The sequence below is a fragment of the Rhinoderma darwinii genome, unplaced genomic scaffold (assembly GCF_050947455.1).
Source record: "Rhinoderma darwinii isolate aRhiDar2 unplaced genomic scaffold, aRhiDar2.hap1 Scaffold_471, whole genome shotgun sequence".
In the NCBI taxonomy this organism is placed as follows: Eukaryota; Metazoa; Chordata; class Amphibia; order Anura; family Rhinodermatidae; genus Rhinoderma; species Rhinoderma darwinii.
This window is the reverse complement of record NW_027464017.1, coordinates 19,779-42,306: the sequence shown is the minus strand read 5'-3', so window position 1 is coordinate 42,306 and position 22,528 is coordinate 19,779. Positions and strand designations below refer to the sequence as shown.

At 45.9% G+C, this 22,528-nt stretch overlaps 10 non-coding genes and 5 pseudogenes across 10 annotated transcripts; all 15 read left to right on the top strand.

Annotated features, from left to right (window-relative positions):
- Nucleotides 1-247: 247 nt before the first annotated feature.
- On the top strand, nucleotides 248-438 carry LOC142719218 (U2 spliceosomal RNA). The gene has a single exon (XR_012872659.1). It is a non-coding gene; the product is annotated as a U2 spliceosomal RNA (small nuclear RNA).
- Nucleotides 439-1,744: 1,306 nt separating this feature from the next.
- On the top strand, nucleotides 1,745-1,935 carry LOC142719217 (U2 spliceosomal RNA). Its single transcript, XR_012872658.1, has one exon. It is a non-coding gene; the product is annotated as a U2 spliceosomal RNA (small nuclear RNA).
- A 1,306-nt stretch (nucleotides 1,936-3,241) lies between these two features.
- On the top strand, nucleotides 3,242-3,352 carry LOC142719211 (U2 spliceosomal RNA; annotated as a pseudogene).
- Nucleotides 3,353-4,702: 1,350 nt separating this feature from the next.
- LOC142719193 (U2 spliceosomal RNA) lies at nucleotides 4,703-4,909 on the top strand (annotated as a pseudogene).
- Nucleotides 4,910-6,215: 1,306 nt separating this feature from the next.
- Nucleotides 6,216-6,406, top strand: LOC142719216 (U2 spliceosomal RNA). The gene has a single exon (XR_012872657.1). It is a non-coding gene; the product is annotated as a U2 spliceosomal RNA (small nuclear RNA).
- Nucleotides 6,407-7,712: 1,306 nt separating this feature from the next.
- Nucleotides 7,713-7,823, top strand: LOC142719210 (U2 spliceosomal RNA; annotated as a pseudogene).
- Nucleotides 7,824-9,172: 1,349 nt separating this feature from the next.
- Nucleotides 9,173-9,362, top strand: LOC142719191 (U2 spliceosomal RNA). The gene has a single exon (XR_012872645.1). It is a non-coding gene; the product is annotated as a U2 spliceosomal RNA (small nuclear RNA).
- A 1,306-nt stretch (nucleotides 9,363-10,668) lies between these two features.
- On the top strand, nucleotides 10,669-10,859 carry LOC142719215 (U2 spliceosomal RNA). The gene has a single exon (XR_012872656.1). It is a non-coding gene; the product is annotated as a U2 spliceosomal RNA (small nuclear RNA).
- Nucleotides 10,860-12,165: 1,306 nt separating this feature from the next.
- On the top strand, nucleotides 12,166-12,356 carry LOC142719214 (U2 spliceosomal RNA). The gene has a single exon (XR_012872655.1). It is a non-coding gene; the product is annotated as a U2 spliceosomal RNA (small nuclear RNA).
- A 1,306-nt stretch (nucleotides 12,357-13,662) lies between these two features.
- On the top strand, nucleotides 13,663-13,773 carry LOC142719208 (U2 spliceosomal RNA; annotated as a pseudogene).
- A 1,349-nt stretch (nucleotides 13,774-15,122) lies between these two features.
- Nucleotides 15,123-15,312, top strand: LOC142719190 (U2 spliceosomal RNA). The gene has a single exon (XR_012872644.1). It is a non-coding gene; the product is annotated as a U2 spliceosomal RNA (small nuclear RNA).
- A 1,306-nt stretch (nucleotides 15,313-16,618) lies between these two features.
- On the top strand, nucleotides 16,619-16,809 carry LOC142719206 (U2 spliceosomal RNA). Its single transcript, XR_012872652.1, has one exon. It is a non-coding gene; the product is annotated as a U2 spliceosomal RNA (small nuclear RNA).
- Nucleotides 16,810-18,115: 1,306 nt separating this feature from the next.
- On the top strand, nucleotides 18,116-18,306 carry LOC142719194 (U2 spliceosomal RNA). The gene has a single exon (XR_012872647.1). It is a non-coding gene; the product is annotated as a U2 spliceosomal RNA (small nuclear RNA).
- Nucleotides 18,307-19,612: 1,306 nt separating this feature from the next.
- On the top strand, nucleotides 19,613-19,803 carry LOC142719182 (U2 spliceosomal RNA). Its single transcript, XR_012872637.1, has one exon. It is a non-coding gene; the product is annotated as a U2 spliceosomal RNA (small nuclear RNA).
- Nucleotides 19,804-21,109: 1,306 nt separating this feature from the next.
- On the top strand, nucleotides 21,110-21,220 carry LOC142719207 (U2 spliceosomal RNA; annotated as a pseudogene).
- The last annotated feature ends 1,308 nt before the right edge of the window (nucleotides 21,221-22,528 follow it).

Sequence of the window (22,528 nt, the reverse complement as noted above, 5' to 3'; positions counted from 1 at the left end):
GTTGCCAGGAAGGCGTTTTTATGTAGATTCCTCCTCTTTCAGCACTGCATTGTGGTGCAAGCAAAAGAAGCAAATCCTGTGTAGCTTCCTCTCCGGCCTTTATTCACCTCCCTCCCGCTTAGTAGCTGTAAATGTGTGTGAGCCTGCAGGGCCCCATGGAATTGCCTAGGAGTAGGCTGAATCAATCGCTGCAAGGGGTGAACAGCAGTATGGGACAGGCTCGGGCAAGGCAAGGGCCGCTCGGGTTATCGCTTCTCGGCCTTTTGGCTAAGATCAAGTGTAGTATCTGTTCTTATCAGTTTAATATCTGATACGTCCCCTATCTGGGGACCATATATTAAATGGATTTTTAGAACAGGGAGATGGAAATAGAGCTTGCTCTGTCCACTCCACGCATTGACCTGGTATTGCAGTATTTCCAGGACCGGTGCACCCTTCCCTTATGTGTTGACTAAAATCAGATTCCAAAAGTGCTATTTGTGTTTGCTATTGTTTTTGTCTTTCTGATGGGATCTCCCCTTTTAATCCCATTATTTCAACACCTGTTGGACAATGCATTTGTACAGTCATGTGTGATAATGAGCTCATTTATTAAATGCAATTAATTAATACATTGCCACCTCTTGTTGTGTGTGTGTGTGTGTGTGTGTGTGTGTGTGTGTGTCTTCTGTGTTTCTGTGTTTCCGGCATTTCACATTGGAACAGCTCATTCACCTTCCTTGTCTTCTCTCCGCCCTCCCTTTTAGGTAGGTTAAAGAGCTGCACCTGAGCCAGCCACTGATTGATTGATGCAGCACCACAGTCAAATAGTGGAGTGGAGTAGGGGGAACAGCAAACAGCCATTAAAGCAGCCCGCCCGCCACAATGGACCTACCTGTGTACACTAGATGGATGTGATGGAATGTACTGTCGTCCCTACATTTCCAAGAAGAAGTAAGAATTGCAGTTGCAACAAACCCTTGCTTGCCTACAAAGAGAGCAGCAATTTGGATTTGTTACTATGTTACCTGGAAGAATAACAAACTGTGCAAGGATGGAGGTTGTAGGAGCAAAGAGAAGTTGTCTGTAAAGTTGGTGGATGCCTATTTTCCATTTTGCAGTCCCTTGTCTCCCTCTTGTGGCCTCCTGGAGGCAAATAAATGTGCAAAAAAAAGACAGCCTGGCGGCCGGCTGTTGCAGTGTTGCCCTCTCAGGCAACACTGAGTGACTGACTGAGCCGCACCGTCTTATATAAAGTTCAGACGGAACTTTGCACGTGTCATAGTGGAGCCCTCAGGATTCCAGAGCCAGCTTTCTGACATCATAATGGGGCCTGCCTCAGAGATAGATAAAAGCCTGGGCCCAGGCAGTGTTGGTCAGTGCTGCTCAGCAGGCAGCACTGGACTGGACTGGACTGGATTACAGCTGATACAAGGTGTGAAGGAACAAGGGGTGGCTGTGGGCATGCACTTGCTGCCGCTGCCAGTGTTTATCTGCATGGCAGGAGGGCATTTGGGCGTTGCCAGGAAGGCGTTTTTATGTAGATTCCTCCTCTTTCAGCACTGCATTGTGGTGCAAGCAAAAGAAGCAAATCCTGTGTAGCTTCCTCTCCGGCCTTTATTCACCTCCCTCCCGCTTAGTAGCTGTAAATGTGTGTGAGCCTGCAGGGCCCCATGGAATTGCCTAGGAGTAGGCTGAATCAATCGCTGCAAGGGGTGAACAGCAGTATGGGACAGGCTCGGGCAAGGCAAGGGCCGCTCGGGTTATCGCTTCTCGGCCTTTTGGCTAAGATCAAGTGTAGTATCTGTTCTTATCAGTTTAATATCTGATACGTCCCCTATCTGGGGACCATATATTAAATGGATTTTTAGAACAGGGAGATGGAAATAGAGCTTGCTCTGTCCACTCCACGCATTGACCTGGTATTGCAGTATTTCCAGGACCGGTGCACCCTTCCCTTATGTGTTGACTAAAATCAGATTCCAAAAGTGCTATTTGTGTTTGCTATTGTTTTTGTCTTTCTGATGGGATCTCCCCTTTTAATCCCATTATTTCAACACCTGTTGGACAATGCATTTGTACAGTCATGTGTGATAATGAGCTCATTTATTAAATGCAATTAATTAATACATTGCCACCTCTTGTTGTGTGTGTGTGTGTGTGTGTGTGTGTGTGTGTGTGTCTTCTGTGTTTCTGTGTTTCCGGCATTTCACATTGGAACAGCTCATTCACCTTCCTTGTCTTCTCTCCGCCCTCCCTTTTAGGTAGGTTAAAGAGCTGCACCTGAGCCAGCCACTGATTGATTGATGCAGCACCACAGTCAAATAGTGGAGTGGAGTAGGGGGAACAGCAAACAGCCATTAAAGCAGCCCGCCCGCCACAATGGACCTACCTGTGTACACTAGATGGATGTGATGGAATGTACTGTCGTCCCTACATTTCCAAGAAGAAGTAAGAATTGCAGTTGCAACAAACCCTTGCTTGCCTACAAAGAGAGCAGCAATTTGGATTTGTTACTATGTTACCTGGAAGAATAACAAACTGTGCAAGGATGGAGGTTGTAGGAGCAAAGAGAAGTTGTCTGTAAAGTTGGTGGATGCCTATTTTCCATTTTGCAGTCCCTTGTCTCCCTCTTGTGGCCTCCTGGAGGCAAATAAATGTGCAAAAAAAAGACAGCCTGGCGGCCGGCTGTTGCAGTGTTGCCCTCTCAGGCAACACTGAGTGACTGACTGAGCCGCACCGTCTTATATAAAGTTCAGACGGAACTTTGCACGTGTCATAGTGGAGCCCTCAGGATTCCAGAGCCAGCTTTCTGACATCATAATGGGGCCTGCCTCAGAGATAGATAAAAGCCTGGGCCCAGGCAGTGTTGGTCAGTGCTGCTCAGCAGGCAGCACTGGACTGGACTGGACTGGATTACAGCTGATACAAGGTGTGAAGGAACAAGGGGTGGCTGTGGGCATGCACTTGCTGCCGCTGCCAGTGTTTATCTGCATGGCAGGAGGGCATTTGGGCGTTGCCAGGAAGGCGTTTTTATGTAGATTCCTCCTCTTTCAGCACTGCATTGTGGTGCAAGCAAAAGAAGCAAATCCTGTGTAGCTTCCTCTCCGGCCTTTATTCACCTCCCTCCCGCTTAGTAGCTGTAAATGTGTGTGAGCCTGCAGGGCCCCATGGAATTGCCTAGGAGTAGGCTGAATCAATCGCTGCAAGGGGTGAACAGCAGTATGGGACAGGCTCGGGCAAGGCAAGGGCCGCTCGGGTTATCGCTTCTCGGCCTTTTGGCTAAGATCAAGTGTAGTACTTTAGGGTATTGCCTTGTTTCTTGGTCAGGAGGTGCCCTGGTACCCTTTTCCTTGGCCTGGGGGGATCGTTTCTCTTAGGAGAGACTTCACCCCTCTGCTGCTATTGGGGAGGAGGATTAGTCCAGGGCAACGGGGAGCGATCACCTGCCTGGTACTTCGGTACTGAAGGTATTCTTTGGAGATTGCTGGAATTCGTTTGGAGCAGGATGGAGGAAATTCCCGAATATATGCGTACCAGGAATGCTGTCCGGTTTTTCGTGGAGGAATCTGAGCGACAAAGGAAGGATCTGGAGTTCATCACAAAGGTTCTTTTGTTGGATTTCTTTCAGCTGGAGAGATCATGCATTTTGGCGGTGATGGACTATCCGAGGAGAGGGTGCTTTGACGTTACCTTCGCCACAGAAGAAATTTATGCTGTCTTTTTAGAACGCTTGAAGGAAGGTAAAAGGGACCCAAGACTTGTGGGTGTGAAGGTAACACCACATTTTGTGCCAAACAAAAAGTTGGTGGTTGTAAAAATGTTTTCGCCTTACGTGGATGAAGAGGACATTAAGTTATTTCTCAATAAGTTTTGTGAGGAGGTGGTGGGAAAGGGGAAAGTGTTTAACCCTTTTGGATTTTGGACTGGGAAGTGGAAATTTCTTTGTAAATTTGTGAGAATTGGTGAATCTAGAAACCTATTGTTTCCTCCAGCGCGGTTCAAGATTGGAAGTGCGTGTGGAAATTTATTTTTTCTTGGAATGGATATGTTTTGTTTGAATTGTAAAGAGTATGGTCATGAGAGAGAAGCCTGTGAGAAAGTAATGTGTACAAAATGTCTGCAAGAGGGACATAAGTATAATGAATGTCAGAAAGGGAAAGTATGTAATATGTGTGGAGAGGAGGGGCACATATTCAAATCGTGCCCAAAGAAAAGCAAACGTGAGGTACAAGAGGAAAATAAGAAGATAGTCAAAAGAAAGGAAGCGGAAGTTAGTTTGGAAGAAGGCAAGCTTCATAAATTGGAAGGAAGTGGGCAAAGTGATGAGAAAAAAAGGAAAAAAGCAGAGAGAAAGAAAAAAAGTGTCATTTCAGAAGAGGAAAGAGCAGAAAGAGACAGGTTATTGGAAGAAGTAGAGCAGTTACGTAGTAAAATTAATTTTGAAAAAATGCGGAGGAGGGTGCGGCTCTGTGTAAGAGAAAATTTACCAGGGTTTCTTGAAAGGTATGGTGTGCCAACATGGTTAACGTGCATTGTAAACTGTGAGTGGGATGGTAATGATTTGCAGGAACATCTAGTGGATATGTTAGGAACTATTGCTGTTAAAAAAGGAATGTTTTTTTGATTTCTTAAGGAAAAAAAAGGAAAGAGGAAAACAAAAATTAATTGTACGTTTTCAGTTTTCATTGTGATGATCTAAGTCTTTTTTATTTTGAATTTTATGATTTTTAAGACGTGATCTGAATGAATTAAAAAAAAAAAAAAAAAAAAAAAATCTGTTCTTATCAGTTTAATATCTGATACGTCCCCTATCTGGGGACCATATATTAAATGGATTTTTAGAACAGGGAGATGGAAATAGAGCTTGCTCTGTCCACTCCACGCATTGACCTGGTATTGCAGTATTTCCAGGACCGGTGCACCCTTCCCTTATGTGTTGACTAAAATCAGATTCCAAAAGTGCTATTTGTGTTTGCTATTGTTTTTGTCTTTCTGATGGGATCTCCCCTTTTAATCCCATTATTTCAACACCTGTTGGACAATGCATTTGTACAGTCATGTGTGATAATGAGCTCATTTATTAAATGCAATTAATTAATACATTGCCACCTCTTGTTGTGTGTGTGTGTGTGTGTGTGTGTGTGTGTGTGTGTCTTCTGTGTTTCTGTGTTTCCGGCATTTCACATTGGAACAGCTCATTCACCTTCCTTGTCTTCTCTCCGCCCTCCCTTTTAGGTAGGTTAAAGAGCTGCACCTGAGCCAGCCACTGATTGATTGATGCAGCACCACAGTCAAATAGTGGAGTGGAGTAGGGGGAACAGCAAACAGCCATTAAAGCAGCCCGCCCGCCACAATGGACCTACCTGTGTACACTAGATGGATGTGATGGAATGTACTGTCGTCCCTACATTTCCAAGAAGAAGTAAGAATTGCAGTTGCAACAAACCCTTGCTTGCCTACAAAGAGAGCAGCAATTTGGATTTGTTACTATGTTACCTGGAAGAATAACAAACTGTGCAAGGATGGAGGTTGTAGGAGCAAAGAGAAGTTGTCTGTAAAGTTGGTGGATGCCTATTTTCCATTTTGCAGTCCCTTGTCTCCCTCTTGTGGCCTCCTGGAGGCAAATAAATGTGCAAAAAAAAGACAGCCTGGCGGCCGGCTGTTGCAGTGTTGCCCTCTCAGGCAACACTGAGTGACTGACTGAGCCGCACCGTCTTATATAAAGTTCAGACGGAACTTTGCACGTGTCATAGTGGAGCCCTCAGGATTCCAGAGCCAGCTTTCTGACATCATAATGGGGCCTGCCTCAGAGATAGATAAAAGCCTGGGCCCAGGCAGTGTTGGTCAGTGCTGCTCAGCAGGCAGCACTGGACTGGACTGGACTGGATTACAGCTGATACAAGGTGTGAAGGAACAAGGGGTGGCTGTGGGCATGCACTTGCTGCCGCTGCCAGTGTTTATCTGCATGGCAGGAGGGCATTTGGGCGTTGCCAGGAAGGCGTTTTTATGTAGATTCCTCCTCTTTCAGCACTGCATTGTGGTGCAAGCAAAAGAAGCAAATCCTGTGTAGCTTCCTCTCCGGCCTTTATTCACCTCCCTCCCGCTTAGTAGCTGTAAATGTGTGTGAGCCTGCAGGGCCCCATGGAATTGCCTAGGAGTAGGCTGAATCAATCGCTGCAAGGGGTGAACAGCAGTATGGGACAGGCTCGGGCAAGGCAAGGGCCGCTCGGGTTATCGCTTCTCGGCCTTTTGGCTAAGATCAAGTGTAGTATCTGTTCTTATCAGTTTAATATCTGATACGTCCCCTATCTGGGGACCATATATTAAATGGATTTTTAGAACAGGGAGATGGAAATAGAGCTTGCTCTGTCCACTCCACGCATTGACCTGGTATTGCAGTATTTCCAGGACCGGTGCACCCTTCCCTTATGTGTTGACTAAAATCAGATTCCAAAAGTGCTATTTGTGTTTGCTATTGTTTTTGTCTTTCTGATGGGATCTCCCCTTTTAATCCCATTATTTCAACACCTGTTGGACAATGCATTTGTACAGTCATGTGTGATAATGAGCTCATTTATTAAATGCAATTAATTAATACATTGCCACCTCTTGTTGTGTGTGTGTGTGTGTGTGTGTGTGTGTGTGTGTGTCTTCTGTGTTTCTGTGTTTCCGGCATTTCACATTGGAACAGCTCATTCACCTTCCTTGTCTTCTCTCCGCCCTCCCTTTTAGGTAGGTTAAAGAGCTGCACCTGAGCCAGCCACTGATTGATTGATGCAGCACCACAGTCAAATAGTGGAGTGGAGTAGGGGGAACAGCAAACAGCCATTAAAGCAGCCCGCCCGCCACAATGGACCTACCTGTGTACACTAGATGGATGTGATGGAATGTACTGTCGTCCCTACATTTCCAAGAAGAAGTAAGAATTGCAGTTGCAACAAACCCTTGCTTGCCTACAAAGAGAGCAGCAATTTGGATTTGTTACTATGTTACCTGGAAGAATAACAAACTGTGCAAGGATGGAGGTTGTAGGAGCAAAGAGAAGTTGTCTGTAAAGTTGGTGGATGCCTATTTTCCATTTTGCAGTCCCTTGTCTCCCTCTTGTGGCCTCCTGGAGGCAAATAAATGTGCAAAAAAAAGACAGCCTGGCGGCCGGCTGTTGCAGTGTTGCCCTCTCAGGCAACACTGAGTGACTGACTGAGCCGCACCGTCTTATATAAAGTTCAGACGGAACTTTGCACGTGTCATAGTGGAGCCCTCAGGATTCCAGAGCCAGCTTTCTGACATCATAATGGGGCCTGCCTCAGAGATAGATAAAAGCCTGGGCCCAGGCAGTGTTGGTCAGTGCTGCTCAGCAGGCAGCACTGGACTGGACTGGACTGGATTACAGCTGATACAAGGTGTGAAGGAACAAGGGGTGGCTGTGGGCATGCACTTGCTGCCGCTGCCAGTGTTTATCTGCATGGCAGGAGGGCATTTGGGCGTTGCCAGGAAGGCGTTTTTATGTAGATTCCTCCTCTTTCAGCACTGCATTGTGGTGCAAGCAAAAGAAGCAAATCCTGTGTAGCTTCCTCTCCGGCCTTTATTCACCTCCCTCCCGCTTAGTAGCTGTAAATGTGTGTGAGCCTGCAGGGCCCCATGGAATTGCCTAGGAGTAGGCTGAATCAATCGCTGCAAGGGGTGAACAGCAGTATGGGACAGGCTCGGGCAAGGCAAGGGCCGCTCGGGTTATCGCTTCTCGGCCTTTTGGCTAAGATCAAGTGTAGTACTTTAGGGTATTGCCTTGTTTCTTGGTCAGGAGGTGCCCTGGTACCCTTTTCCTTGGCCTGGGGGGATCGTTTCTCTTAGGAGAGACTTCACCCCTCTGCTGCTATTGGGGAGGAGGATTAGTCCAGGGCAACGGGGAGCGATCACCTGCCTGGTACTTCGGTACTGAAGGTATTCTTTGGAGATTGCTGGAATTCGTTTGGAGCAGGATGGAGGAAATTCCCGAATATATGCGTACCAGGAATGCTGTCCGGTTTTTCGTGGAGGAATCTGAGCGACAAAGGAAGGATCTGGAGTTCATCACAAAGGTTCTTTTGTTGGATTTCTTTCAGCTGGAGAGATCATGCATTTTGGCGGTGATGGACTATCCGAGGAGAGGGTGCTTTGACGTTACCTTCGCCACAGAAGAAATTTATGCTGTCTTTTTAGAACGCTTGAAGGAAGGTAAAAGGGACCCAAGACTTGTGGGTGTGAAGGTAACACCACATTTTGTGCCAAACAAAAAGTTGGTGGTTGTAAAAATGTTTTCGCCTTACGTGGATGAAGAGGACATTAAGTTATTTCTCAATAAGTTTTGTGAGGAGGTGGTGGGAAAGGGGAAAGTGTTTAACCCTTTTGGATTTTGGACTGGGAAGTGGAAATTTCTTTGTAAATTTGTGAGAATTGGTGAATCTAGAAACCTATTGTTTCCTCCAGCGCGGTTCAAGATTGGAAGTGCGTGTGGAAATTTATTTTTTCTTGGAATGGATATGTTTTGTTTGAATTGTAAAGAGTATGGTCATGAGAGAGAAGCCTGTGAGAAAGTAATGTGTACAAAATGTCTGCAAGAGGGACATAAGTATAATGAATGTCAGAAAGGGAAAGTATGTAATATGTGTGGAGAGGAGGGGCACATATTCAAATCGTGCCCAAAGAAAAGCAAACGTGAGGTACAAGAGGAAAATAAGAAGATAGTCAAAAGAAAGGAAGCGGAAGTTAGTTTGGAAGAAGGCAAGCTTCACAAATTGGAAGGAAGTGGGCAAAGTGATGAGAAAAAAAGGAAAAAAGCAGAGAGAAAGAAAAAAAGTGTCATTTCAGAAGAGGAAAGAGCAGAAAGAGACAGGTTATTGGAAGAAGTAGAGCAGTTACGTAGTAAAATTAATTTTGAAAAAATGCGGAGGAGGGTGCGGCTCTGTGTAAGAGAAAATTTACCAGGGTTTCTTGAAAGGTATGGTGTGCCAACGTGGTTAACGTGCATTGTAAACTGTGAGTGGGATGGTAATGATTTGCAGGAACATCTAGTGGATATGTTAGGAACTATTGCTGTTAAAAAAGGAATGTTTTTTTGATTTCTTAGGAAAAAAAAGGAAAGAGGAAAACAAAAATTAATTGTACGTTTTCAGTTTTCATTGTGATGATCTAAGTCTTTTTTATTTTGAATTTTATGATTTTTAAGACGTGATCTGAATGAATTAAAAAGATCTGTTCTTATCAGTTTAATATCTGATACGTCCCCTATCTGGGGACCATATATTAAATGGATTTTTAGAACAGGGAGATGGAAATAGAGCTTGCTCTGTCCACTCCACGCATTGACCTGGTATTGCAGTATTTCCAGGACCGGTGCACCCTTCCCTTATGTGTTGACTAAAATCAGATTCCAAAAGTGCTATTTGTGTTTGCTATTGTTTTTGTCTTTCTGATGGGATCTCCCCTTTTAATCCCATTATTTCAACACCTGTTGGACAATGCATTTGTACAGTCATGTGTGATAATGAGCTCATTTATTAAATGCAATTAATTAATACATTGCCACCTCTTGTTGTGTGTGTGTGTGTGTGTGTGTGTGTGTGTGTGTGTCTTCTGTGTTTCTGTGTTTCCGGCATTTCACATTGGAACAGCTCATTCACCTTCCTTGTCTTCTCTCCGCCCTCCCTTTTAGGTAGGTTAAAGAGCTGCACCTGAGCCAGCCACTGATTGATTGATGCAGCACCACAGTCAAATAGTGGAGTGGAGTAGGGGGAACAGCAAACAGCCATTAAAGCAGCCCGCCCGCCACAATGGACCTACCTGTGTACACTAGATGGATGTGATGGAATGTACTGTCGTCCCTACATTTCCAAGAAGAAGTAAGAATTGCAGTTGCAACAAACCCTTGCTTGCCTACAAAGAGAGCAGCAATTTGGATTTGTTACTATGTTACCTGGAAGAATAACAAACTGTGCAAGGATGGAGGTTGTAGGAGCAAAGAGAAGTTGTCTGTAAAGTTGGTGGATGCCTATTTTCCATTTTGCAGTCCCTTGTCTCCCTCTTGTGGCCTCCTGGAGGCAAATAAATGTGCAAAAAAAAGACAGCCTGGCGGCCGGCTGTTGCAGTGTTGCCCTCTCAGGCAACACTGAGTGACTGACTGAGCCGCACCGTCTTATATAAAGTTCAGACGGAACTTTGCACGTGTCATAGTGGAGCCCTCAGGATTCCAGAGCCAGCTTTCTGACATCATAATGGGGCCTGCCTCAGAGATAGATAAAAGCCTGGGCCCAGGCAGTGTTGGTCAGTGCTGCTCAGCAGGCAGCACTGGACTGGACTGGACTGGATTACAGCTGATACAAGGTGTGAAGGAACAAGGGGTGGCTGTGGGCATGCACTTGCTGCCGCTGCCAGTGTTTATCTGCATGGCAGGAGGGCATTTGGGCGTTGCCAGGAAGGCGTTTTTATGTAGATTCCTCCTCTTTCAGCACTGCATTGTGGTGCAAGCAAAAGAAGCAAATCCTGTGTAGCTTCCTCTCCGGCCTTTATTCACCTCCCTCCCGCTTAGTAGCTGTAAATGTGTGTGAGCCTGCAGGGCCCCATGGAATTGCCTAGGAGTAGGCTGAATCAATCGCTGCAAGGGGTGAACAGCAGTATGGGACAGGCTCGGGCAAGGCAAGGGCCGCTCGGGTTATCGCTTCTCGGCCTTTTGGCTAAGATCAAGTGTAGTATCTGTTCTTATCAGTTTAATATCTGATACGTCCCCTATCTGGGGACCATATATTAAATGGATTTTTAGAACAGGGAGATGGAAATAGAGCTTGCTCTGTCCACTCCACGCATTGACCTGGTATTGCAGTATTTCCAGGACCGGTGCACCCTTCCCTTATGTGTTGACTAAAATCAGATTCCAAAAGTGCTATTTGTGTTTGCTATTGTTTTTGTCTTTCTGATGGGATCTCCCCTTTTAATCCCATTATTTCAACACCTGTTGGACAATGCATTTGTACAGTCATGTGTGATAATGAGCTCATTTATTAAATGCAATTAATTAATACATTGCCACCTCTTGTTGTGTGTGTGTGTGTGTGTGTGTGTGTGTGTGTGTGTCTTCTGTGTTTCTGTGTTTCCGGCATTTCACATTGGAACAGCTCATTCACCTTCCTTGTCTTCTCTCCGCCCTCCCTTTTAGGTAGGTTAAAGAGCTGCACCTGAGCCAGCCACTGATTGATTGATGCAGCACCACAGTCAAATAGTGGAGTGGAGTAGGGGGAACAGCAAACAGCCATTAAAGCAGCCCGCCCGCCACAATGGACCTACCTGTGTACACTAGATGGATGTGATGGAATGTACTGTCGTCCCTACATTTCCAAGAAGAAGTAAGAATTGCAGTTGCAACAAACCCTTGCTTGCCTACAAAGAGAGCAGCAATTTGGATTTGTTACTATGTTACCTGGAAGAATAACAAACTGTGCAAGGATGGAGGTTGTAGGAGCAAAGAGAAGTTGTCTGTAAAGTTGGTGGATGCCTATTTTCCATTTTGCAGTCCCTTGTCTCCCTCTTGTGGCCTCCTGGAGGCAAATAAATGTGCAAAAAAAAGACAGCCTGGCGGCCGGCTGTTGCAGTGTTGCCCTCTCAGGCAACACTGAGTGACTGACTGAGCCGCACCGTCTTATATAAAGTTCAGACGGAACTTTGCACGTGTCATAGTGGAGCCCTCAGGATTCCAGAGCCAGCTTTCTGACATCATAATGGGGCCTGCCTCAGAGATAGATAAAAGCCTGGGCCCAGGCAGTGTTGGTCAGTGCTGCTCAGCAGGCAGCACTGGACTGGACTGGACTGGATTACAGCTGATACAAGGTGTGAAGGAACAAGGGGTGGCTGTGGGCATGCACTTGCTGCCGCTGCCAGTGTTTATCTGCATGGCAGGAGGGCATTTGGGCGTTGCCAGGAAGGCGTTTTTATGTAGATTCCTCCTCTTTCAGCACTGCATTGTGGTGCAAGCAAAAGAAGCAAATCCTGTGTAGCTTCCTCTCCGGCCTTTATTCACCTCCCTCCCGCTTAGTAGCTGTAAATGTGTGTGAGCCTGCAGGGCCCCATGGAATTGCCTAGGAGTAGGCTGAATCAATCGCTGCAAGGGGTGAACAGCAGTATGGGACAGGCTCGGGCAAGGCAAGGGCCGCTCGGGTTATCGCTTCTCGGCCTTTTGGCTAAGATCAAGTGTAGTATCTGTTCTTATCAGTTTAATATCTGATACGTCCCCTATCTGGGGACCATATATTAAATGGATTTTTAGAACAGGGAGATGGAAATAGAGCTTGCTCTGTCCACTCCACGCATTGACCTGGTATTGCAGTATTTCCAGGACCGGTGCACCCTTCCCTTATGTGTTGACTAAAATCAGATTCCAAAAGTGCTATTTGTGTTTGCTATTGTTTTTGTCTTTCTGATGGGATCTCCCCTTTTAATCCCATTATTTCAACACCTGTTGGACAATGCATTTGTACAGTCATGTGTGATAATGAGCTCATTTATTAAATGCAATTAATTAATACATTGCCACCTCTTGTTGTGTGTGTGTGTGTGTGTGTGTGTGTGTGTGTGTGTCTTCTGTGTTTCTGTGTTTCCGGCATTTCACATTGGAACAGCTCATTCACCTTCCTTGTCTTCTCTCCGCCCTCCCTTTTAGGTAGGTTAAAGAGCTGCACCTGAGCCAGCCACTGATTGATTGATGCAGCACCACAGTCAAATAGTGGAGTGGAGTAGGGGGAACAGCAAACAGCCATTAAAGCAGCCCGCCCGCCACAATGGACCTACCTGTGTACACTAGATGGATGTGATGGAATGTACTGTCGTCCCTACATTTCCAAGAAGAAGTAAGAATTGCAGTTGCAACAAACCCTTGCTTGCCTACAAAGAGAGCAGCAATTTGGATTTGTTACTATGTTACCTGGAAGAATAACAAACTGTGCAAGGATGGAGGTTGTAGGAGCAAAGAGAAGTTGTCTGTAAAGTTGGTGGATGCCTATTTTCCATTTTGCAGTCCCTTGTCTCCCTCTTGTGGCCTCCTGGAGGCAAATAAATGTGCAAAAAAAAGACAGCCTGGCGGCCGGCTGTTGCAGTGTTGCCCTCTCAGGCAACACTGAGTGACTGACTGAGCCGCACCGTCTTATATAAAGTTCAGACGGAACTTTGCACGTGTCATAGTGGAGCCCTCAGGATTCCAGAGCCAGCTTTCTGACATCATAATGGGGCCTGCCTCAGAGATAGATAAAAGCCTGGGCCCAGGCAGTGTTGGTCAGTGCTGCTCAGCAGGCAGCACTGGACTGGACTGGACTGGATTACAGCTGATACAAGGTGTGAAGGAACAAGGGGTGGCTGTGGGCATGCACTTGCTGCCGCTGCCAGTGTTTATCTGCATGGCAGGAGGGCATTTGGGCGTTGCCAGGAAGGCGTTTTTATGTAGATTCCTCCTCTTTCAGCACTGCATTGTGGTGCAAGCAAAAGAAGCAAATCCTGTGTAGCTTCCTCTCCGGCCTTTATTCACCTCCCTCCCGCTTAGTAGCTGTAAATGTGTGTGAGCCTGCAGGGCCCCATGGAATTGCCTAGGAGTAGGCTGAATCAATCGCTGCAAGGGGTGAACAGCAGTATGGGACAGGCTCGGGCAAGGCAAGGGCCGCTCGGGTTATCGCTTCTCGGCCTTTTGGCTAAGATCAAGTGTAGTACTTTAGGGTATTGCCTTGTTTCTTGGTCAGGAGGTGCCCTGGTACCCTTTTCCTTGGCCTGGGGGGATCGTTTCTCTTAGGAGAGACTTCACCCCTCTGCTGCTATTGGGGAGGAGGATTAGTCCAGGGCAACGGGGAGCGATCACCTGCCTGGTACTTCGGTACTGAAGGTATTCTTTGGAGATTGCTGGAATTCGTTTGGAGCAGGATGGAGGAAATTCCCGAATATATGCGTACCAGGAATGCTGTCCGGTTTTTCGTGGAGGAATCTGAGCGACAAAGGAAGGATCTGGAGTTCATCACAAAGGTTCTTTTGTTGGATTTCTTTCAGCTGGAGAGATCATGCATTTTGGCGGTGATGGACTATCCGAGGAGAGGGTGCTTTGACGTTACCTTCGCCACAGAAGAAATTTATGCTGTCTTTTTAGAACGCTTGAAGGAAGGTAAAAGGGACCCAAGACTTGTGGGTGTGAAGGTAACACCACATTTTGTGCCAAACAAAAAGTTGGTGGTTGTAAAAATGTTTTCGCCTTACGTGGATGAAGAGGACATTAAGTTATTTCTCAATAAGTTTTGTGAGGAGGTGGTGGGAAAGGGGAAAGTGTTTAACCCTTTTGGATTTTGGACTGGGAAGTGGAAATTTCTTTGTAAATTTGTGAGAATTGGTGAATCTAGAAACCTATTGTTTCCTCCAGCGCGGTTCAAGATTGGAAGTGCGTGTGGAAATTTATTTTTTCTTGGAATGGATATGTTTTGTTTGAATTGTAAAGAGTATGGTCATGAGAGAGAAGCCTGTGAGAAAGTAATGTGTACAAAATGTCTGCAAGAGGGACATAAGTATAATGAATGTCAGAAAGGGAAAGTATGTAATATGTGTGGAGAGGAGGGGCACATATTCAAATCGTGCCCAAAGAAAAGCAAACGTGAGGTACAAGAGGAAAATAAGAAGATAGTCAAAAGAAAGGAAGCGGAAGTTAGTTTGGAAGAAGGCAAGCTTCACAAATTGGAAGGAAGTGGGCAAAGTGATGAGAAAAAAAGGAAAAAAGCAGAGAGAAAGAAAAAAAGTGTCATTTCAGAAGAGGAAAGAGCAGAAAGAGACAGGTTATTGGAAGAAGTAGAGCAGTTACGTAGTAAAATTAATTTTGAAAAAATGCGGAGGAGGGTGCGGCTCTGTGTAAGAGAAAATTTACCAGGGTTTCTTGAAAGGTATGGTGTGCCAACGTGGTTAACGTGCATTGTAAACTGTGAGTGGGATGGTAATGATTTGCAGGAACATCTAGTGGATATGTTAGGAACTATTGCTGTTAAAAAAGGAATGTTTTTTTGATTTCTTAGGAAAAAAAAGGAAAGAGGAAAACAAAAATTAATTGTACGTTTTCAGTTTTCATTGTGATGATCTAAGTCTTTTTTATTTTGAATTTTATGATTTTTAAGACGTGATCTGAATGAATTAAAAAGATCTGTTCTTATCAGTTTAATATCTGATACGTCCCCTATCTGGGGACCATATATTAAATGGATTTTTAGAACAGGGAGATGGAAATAGAGCTTGCTCTGTCCACTCCACGCATTGACCTGGTATTGCAGTATTTCCAGGACCGGTGCACCCTTCCCTTATGTGTTGACTAAAATCAGATTCCAAAAGTGCTATTTGTGTTTGCTATTGTTTTTGTCTTTCTGATGGGATCTCCCCTTTTAATCCCATTATTTCAACACCTGTTGGACAATGCATTTGTACAGTCATGTGTGATAATGAGCTCATTTATTAAATGCAATTAATTAATACATTGCCACCTCTTGTTGTGTGTGTGTGTGTGTGTGTGTGTGTGTGTGTGTGTCTTCTGTGTTTCTGTGTTTCCGGCATTTCACATTGGAACAGCTCATTCACCTTCCTTGTCTTCTCTCCGCCCTCCCTTTTAGGTAGGTTAAAGAGCTGCACCTGAGCCAGCCACTGATTGATTGATGCAGCACCACAGTCAAATAGTGGAGTGGAGTAGGGGGAACAGCAAACAGCCATTAAAGCAGCCCGCCCGCCACAATGGACCTACCTGTGTACACTAGATGGATGTGATGGAATGTACTGTCGTCCCTACATTTCCAAGAAGAAGTAAGAATTGCAGTTGCAACAAACCCTTGCTTGCCTACAAAGAGAGCAGCAATTTGGATTTGTTACTATGTTACCTGGAAGAATAACAAACTGTGCAAGGATGGAGGTTGTAGGAGCAAAGAGAAGTTGTCTGTAAAGTTGGTGGATGCCTATTTTCCATTTTGCAGTCCCTTGTCTCCCTCTTGTGGCCTCCTGGAGGCAAATAAATGTGCAAAAAAAAGACAGCCTGGCGGCCGGCTGTTGCAGTGTTGCCCTCTCAGGCAACACTGAGTGACTGACTGAGCCGCACCGTCTTATATAAAGTTCAGACGGAACTTTGCACGTGTCATAGTGGAGCCCTCAGGATTCCAGAGCCAGCTTTCTGACATCATAATGGGGCCTGCCTCAGAGATAGATAAAAGCCTGGGCCCAGGCAGTGTTGGTCAGTGCTGCTCAGCAGGCAGCACTGGACTGGACTGGACTGGATTACAGCTGATACAAGGTGTGAAGGAACAAGGGGTGGCTGTGGGCATGCACTTGCTGCCGCTGCCAGTGTTTATCTGCATGGCAGGAGGGCATTTGGGCGTTGCCAGGAAGGCGTTTTTATGTAGATTCCTCCTCTTTCAGCACTGCATTGTGGTGCAAGCAAAAGAAGCAAATCCTGTGTAGCTTCCTCTCCGGCCTTTATTCACCTCCCTCCCGCTTAGTAGCTGTAAATGTGTGTGAGCCTGCAGGGCCCCATGGAATTGCCTAGGAGTAGGCTGAATCAATCGCTGCAAGGGGTGAACAGCAGTATGGGACAGGCTCGGGCAAGGCAAGGGCCGCTCGGGTTATCGCTTCTCGGCCTTTTGGCTAAGATCAAGTGTAGTATCTGTTCTTATCAGTTTAATATCTGATACGTCCCCTATCTGGGGACCATATATTAAATGGATTTTTAGAACAGGGAGATGGAAATAGAGCTTGCTCTGTCCACTCCACGCATTGACCTGGTATTGCAGTATTTCCAGGACCGGTGCACCCTTCCCTTATGTGTTGACTAAAATCAGATTCCAAAAGTGCTATTTGTGTTTGCTATTGTTTTTGTCTTTCTGATGGGATCTCCCCTTTTAATCCCATTATTTCAACACCTGTTGGACAATGCATTTGTACAGTCATGTGTGATAATGAGCTCATTTATTAAATGCAATTAATTAATACATTGCCACCTCTTGTTGTGTGTGTGTGTGTGTGTGTGTGTGTGTGTGTGTGTCTTCTGTGTTTCTGTGTTTCCGGCATTTCACATTGGAACAGCTCATTCACCTTCCTTGTCTTCTCTCCGCCCTCCCTTTTAGGTAGGTTAAAGAGCTGCACCTGAGCCAGCCACTGATTGATTGATGCAGCACCACAGTCAAATAGTGGAGTGGAGTAGGGGGAACAGCAAACAGCCATTAAAGCAGCCCGCCCGCCACAATGGACCTACCTGTGTACACTAGATGGATGTGATGGAATGTACTGTCGTCCCTACATTTCCAAGAAGAAGTAAGAATTGCAGTTGCAACAAACCCTTGCTTGCCTACAAAGAGAGCAGCAATTTGGATTTGTTACTATGTTACCTGGAAGAATAACAAACTGTGCAAGGATGGAGGTTGTAGGAGCAAAGAGAAGTTGTCTGTAAAGTTGGTGGATGCCTATTTTCCATTTTGCAGTCCCTTGTCTCCCTCTTGTGGCCTCCTGGAGGCAAATAAATGTGCAAAAAAAAGACAGCCTGGCGGCCGGCTGTTGCAGTGTTGCCCTCTCAGGCAACACTGAGTGACTGACTGAGCCGCACCGTCTTATATAAAGTTCAGACGGAACTTTGCACGTGTCATAGTGGAGCCCTCAGGATTCCAGAGCCAGCTTTCTGACATCATAATGGGGCCTGCCTCAGAGATAGATAAAAGCCTGGGCCCAGGCAGTGTTGGTCAGTGCTGCTCAGCAGGCAGCACTGGACTGGACTGGACTGGATTACAGCTGATACAAGGTGTGAAGGAACAAGGGGTGGCTGTGGGCATGCACTTGCTGCCGCTGCCAGTGTTTATCTGCATGGCAGGAGGGCATTTGGGCGTTGCCAGGAAGGCGTTTTTATGTAGATTCCTCCTCTTTCAGCACTGCATTGTGGTGCAAGCAAAAGAAGCAAATCCTGTGTAGCTTCCTCTCCGGCCTTTATTCACCTCCCTCCCGCTTAGTAGCTGTAAATGTGTGTGAGCCTGCAGGGCCCCATGGAATTGCCTAGGAGTAGGCTGAATCAATCGCTGCAAGGGGTGAACAGCAGTATGGGACAGGCTCGGGCAAGGCAAGGGCCGCTCGGGTTATCGCTTCTCGGCCTTTTGGCTAAGATCAAGTGTAGTATCTGTTCTTATCAGTTTAATATCTGATACGTCCCCTATCTGGGGACCATATATTAAATGGATTTTTAGAACAGGGAGATGGAAATAGAGCTTGCTCTGTCCACTCCACGCATTGACCTGGTATTGCAGTATTTCCAGGACCGGTGCACCCTTCCCTTATGTGTTGACTAAAATCAGATTCCAAAAGTGCTATTTGTGTTTGCTATTGTTTTTGTCTTTCTGATGGGATCTCCCCTTTTAATCCCATTATTTCAACACCTGTTGGACAATGCATTTGTACAGTCATGTGTGATAATGAGCTCATTTATTAAATGCAATTAATTAATACATTGCCACCTCTTGTTGTGTGTGTGTGTGTGTGTGTGTGTGTGTGTGTGTGTCTTCTGTGTTTCTGTGTTTCCGGCATTTCACATTGGAACAGCTCATTCACCTTCCTTGTCTTCTCTCCGCCCTCCCTTTTAGGTAGGTTAAAGAGCTGCACCTGAGCCAGCCACTGATTGATTGATGCAGCACCACAGTCAAATAGTGGAGTGGAGTAGGGGGAACAGCAAACAGCCATTAAAGCAGCCCGCCCGCCACAATGGACCTACCTGTGTACACTAGATGGATGTGATGGAATGTACTGTCGTCCCTACATTTCCAAGAAGAAGTAAGAATTGCAGTTGCAACAAACCCTTGCTTGCCTACAAAGAGAGCAGCAATTTGGATTTGTTACTATGTTACCTGGAAGAATAACAAACTGTGCAAGGATGGAGGTTGTAGGAGCAAAGAGAAGTTGTCTGTAAAGTTGGTGGATGCCTATTTTCCATTTTGCAGTCCCTTGTCTCCCTCTTGTGGCCTCCTGGAGGCAAATAAATGTGCAAAAAAAAGACAGCCTGGCGGCCGGCTGTTGCAGTGTTGCCCTCTCAGGCAACACTGAGTGACTGACTGAGCCGCACCGTCTTATATAAAGTTCAGACGGAACTTTGCACGTGTCATAGTGGAGCCCTCAGGATTCCAGAGCCAGCTTTCTGACATCATAATGGGGCCTGCCTCAGAGATAGATAAAAGCCTGGGCCCAGGCAGTGTTGGTCAGTGCTGCTCAGCAGGCAGCACTGGACTGGACTGGACTGGATTACAGCTGATACAAGGTGTGAAGGAACAAGGGGTGGCTGTGGGCATGCACTTGCTGCCGCTGCCAGTGTTTATCTGCATGGCAGGAGGGCATTTGGGCGTTGCCAGGAAGGCGTTTTTATGTAGATTCCTCCTCTTTCAGCACTGCATTGTGGTGCAAGCAAAAGAAGCAAATCCTGTGTAGCTTCCTCTCCGGCCTTTATTCACCTCCCTCCCGCTTAGTAGCTGTAAATGTGTGTGAGCCTGCAGGGCCCCATGGAATTGCCTAGGAGTAGGCTGAATCAATCGCTGCAAGGGGTGAACAGCAGTATGGGACAGGCTCGGGCAAGGCAAGGGCCGCTCGGGTTATCGCTTCTCGGCCTTTTGGCTAAGATCAAGTGTAGTATCTGTTCTTATCAGTTTAATATCTGATACGTCCCCTATCTGGGGACCATATATTAAATGGATTTTTAGAACAGGGAGATGGAAATAGAGCTTGCTCTGTCCACTCCACGCATTGACCTGGTATTGCAGTATTTCCAGGACCGGTGCACCCTTCCCTTATGTGTTGACTAAAATCAGATTCCAAAAGTGCTATTTGTGTTTGCTATTGTTTTTGTCTTTCTGATGGGATCTCCCCTTTTAATCCCATTATTTCAACACCTGTTGGACAATGCATTTGTACAGTCATGTGTGATAATGAGCTCATTTATTAAATGCAATTAATTAATACATTGCCACCTCTTGTTGTGTGTGTGTGTGTGTGTGTGTGTGTGTGTGTGTGTCTTCTGTGTTTCTGTGTTTCCGGCATTTCACATTGGAACAGCTCATTCACCTTCCTTGTCTTCTCTCCGCCCTCCCTTTTAGGTAGGTTAAAGAGCTGCACCTGAGCCAGCCACTGATTGATTGATGCAGCACCACAGTCAAATAGTGGAGTGGAGTAGGGGGAACAGCAAACAGCCATTAAAGCAGCCCGCCCGCCACAATGGACCTACCTGTGTACACTAGATGGATGTGATGGAATGTACTGTCGTCCCTACATTTCCAAGAAGAAGTAAGAATTGCAGTTGCAACAAACCCTTGCTTGCCTACAAAGAGAGCAGCAATTTGGATTTGTTACTATGTTACCTGGAAGAATAACAAACTGTGCAAGGATGGAGGTTGTAGGAGCAAAGAGAAGTTGTCTGTAAAGTTGGTGGATGCCTATTTTCCATTTTGCAGTCCCTTGTCTCCCTCTTGTGGCCTCCTGGAGGCAAATAAATGTGCAAAAAAAAGACAGCCTGGCGGCCGGCTGTTGCAGTGTTGCCCTCTCAGGCAACACTGAGTGACTGACTGAGCCGCACCGTCTTATATAAAGTTCAGACGGAACTTTGCACGTGTCATAGTGGAGCCCTCAGGATTCCAGAGCCAGCTTTCTGACATCATAATGGGGCCTGCCTCAGAGATAGATAAAAGCCTGGGCCCAGGCAGTGTTGGTCAGTGCTGCTCAGCAGGCAGCACTGGACTGGACTGGACTGGATTACAGCTGATACAAGGTGTGAAGGAACAAGGGGTGGCTGTGGGCATGCACTTGCTGCCGCTGCCAGTGTTTATCTGCATGGCAGGAGGGCATTTGGGCGTTGCCAGGAAGGCGTTTTTATGTAGATTCCTCCTCTTTCAGCACTGCATTGTGGTGCAAGCAAAAGAAGCAAATCCTGTGTAGCTTCCTCTCCGGCCTTTATTCACCTCCCTCCCGCTTAGTAGCTGTAAATGTGTGTGAGCCTGCAGGGCCCCATGGAATTGCCTAGGAGTAGGCTGAATCAATCGCTGCAAGGGGTGAACAGCAGTATGGGACAGGCTCGGGCAAGGCAAGGGCCGCTCGGGTTATCGCTTCTCGGCCTTTTGGCTAAGATCAAGTGTAGTACTTTAGGGTATTGCCTTGTTTCTTGGTCAGGAGGTGCCCTGGTACCCTTTTCCTTGGCCTGGGGGGATCGTTTCTCTTAGGAGAGACTTCACCCCTCTGCTGCTATTGGGGAGGAGGATTAGTCCAGGGCAACGGGGAGCGATCACCTGCCTGGTACTTCGGTACTGAAGGTATTCTTTGGAGATTGCTGGAATTCGTTTGGAGCAGGATGGAGGAAATTCCCGAATATATGCGTACCAGGAATGCTGTCCGGTTTTTCGTGGAGGAATCTGAGCGACAAAGGAAGGATCTGGAGTTCATCACAAAGGTTCTTTTGTTGGATTTCTTTCAGCTGGAGAGATCATGCATTTTGGCGGTGATGGACTATCCGAGGAGAGGGTGCTTTGACGTTACCTTCGCCACAGAAGAAATTTATGCTGTCTTTTTAGAACGCTTGAAGGAAGGTAAAAGGGACCCAAGACTTGTGGGTGTGAAGGTAACACCACATTTTGTGCCAAACAAAAAGTTGGTGGTTGTAAAAATGTTTTCGCCTTACGTGGATGAAGAGGACATTAAGTTATTTCTCAATAAGTTTTGTGAGGAGGTGGTGGGAAAGGGGAAAGTGTTTAACCCTTTTGGATTTTGGACTGGGAAGTGGAAATTTCTTTGTAAATTTGTGAGAATTGGTGAATCTAGAAACCTATTGTTTCCTCCAGCGCGGTTCAAGATTGGAAGTGCGTGTGGAAATTTATTTTTTCTTGGAATGGATATGTTTTGTTTGAATTGTAAAGAGTATGGTCATGAGAGAGAAGCCTGTGAGAAAGTAATGTGTACAAAATGTCTGCAAGAGGGACATAAGTATAATGAATGTCAGAAAGGGAAAGTATGTAATATGTGTGGAGAGGAGGGGCACATATTCAAATCGTGCCCAAAGAAAAGCAAACGTGAGGTACAAGAGGAAAATAAGAAGATAGTCAAAAGAAAGGAAGCGGAAGTTAGTTTGGAAGAAGGCAAGCTTCACAAATTGGAAGGAAGTGGGCAAAGTGATGAGAAAAAAAGGAAAAAAGCAGAGAGAAAGAAAAAAAGTGTCATTTCAGAAGAGGAAAGAGCAGAAAGAGACAGGTTATTGGAAGAAGTAGAGCAGTTACGTAGTAAAATTAATTTTGAAAAAATGCGGAGGAGGGTGCGGCTCTGTGTAAGAGAAAATTTACCAGGGTTTCTTGAAAGGTATGGTGTGCCAACGTGGTTAACGTGCATTGTAAACTGTGAGTGGGATGGTAATGATTTGCAGGAACATCTAGTGGATATGTTAGGAACTATTGCTGTTAAAAAAGGAATGTTTTTTTGATTTCTTAGGAAAAAAAAGGAAAGAGGAAAACAAAAATTAATTGTACGTTTTCAG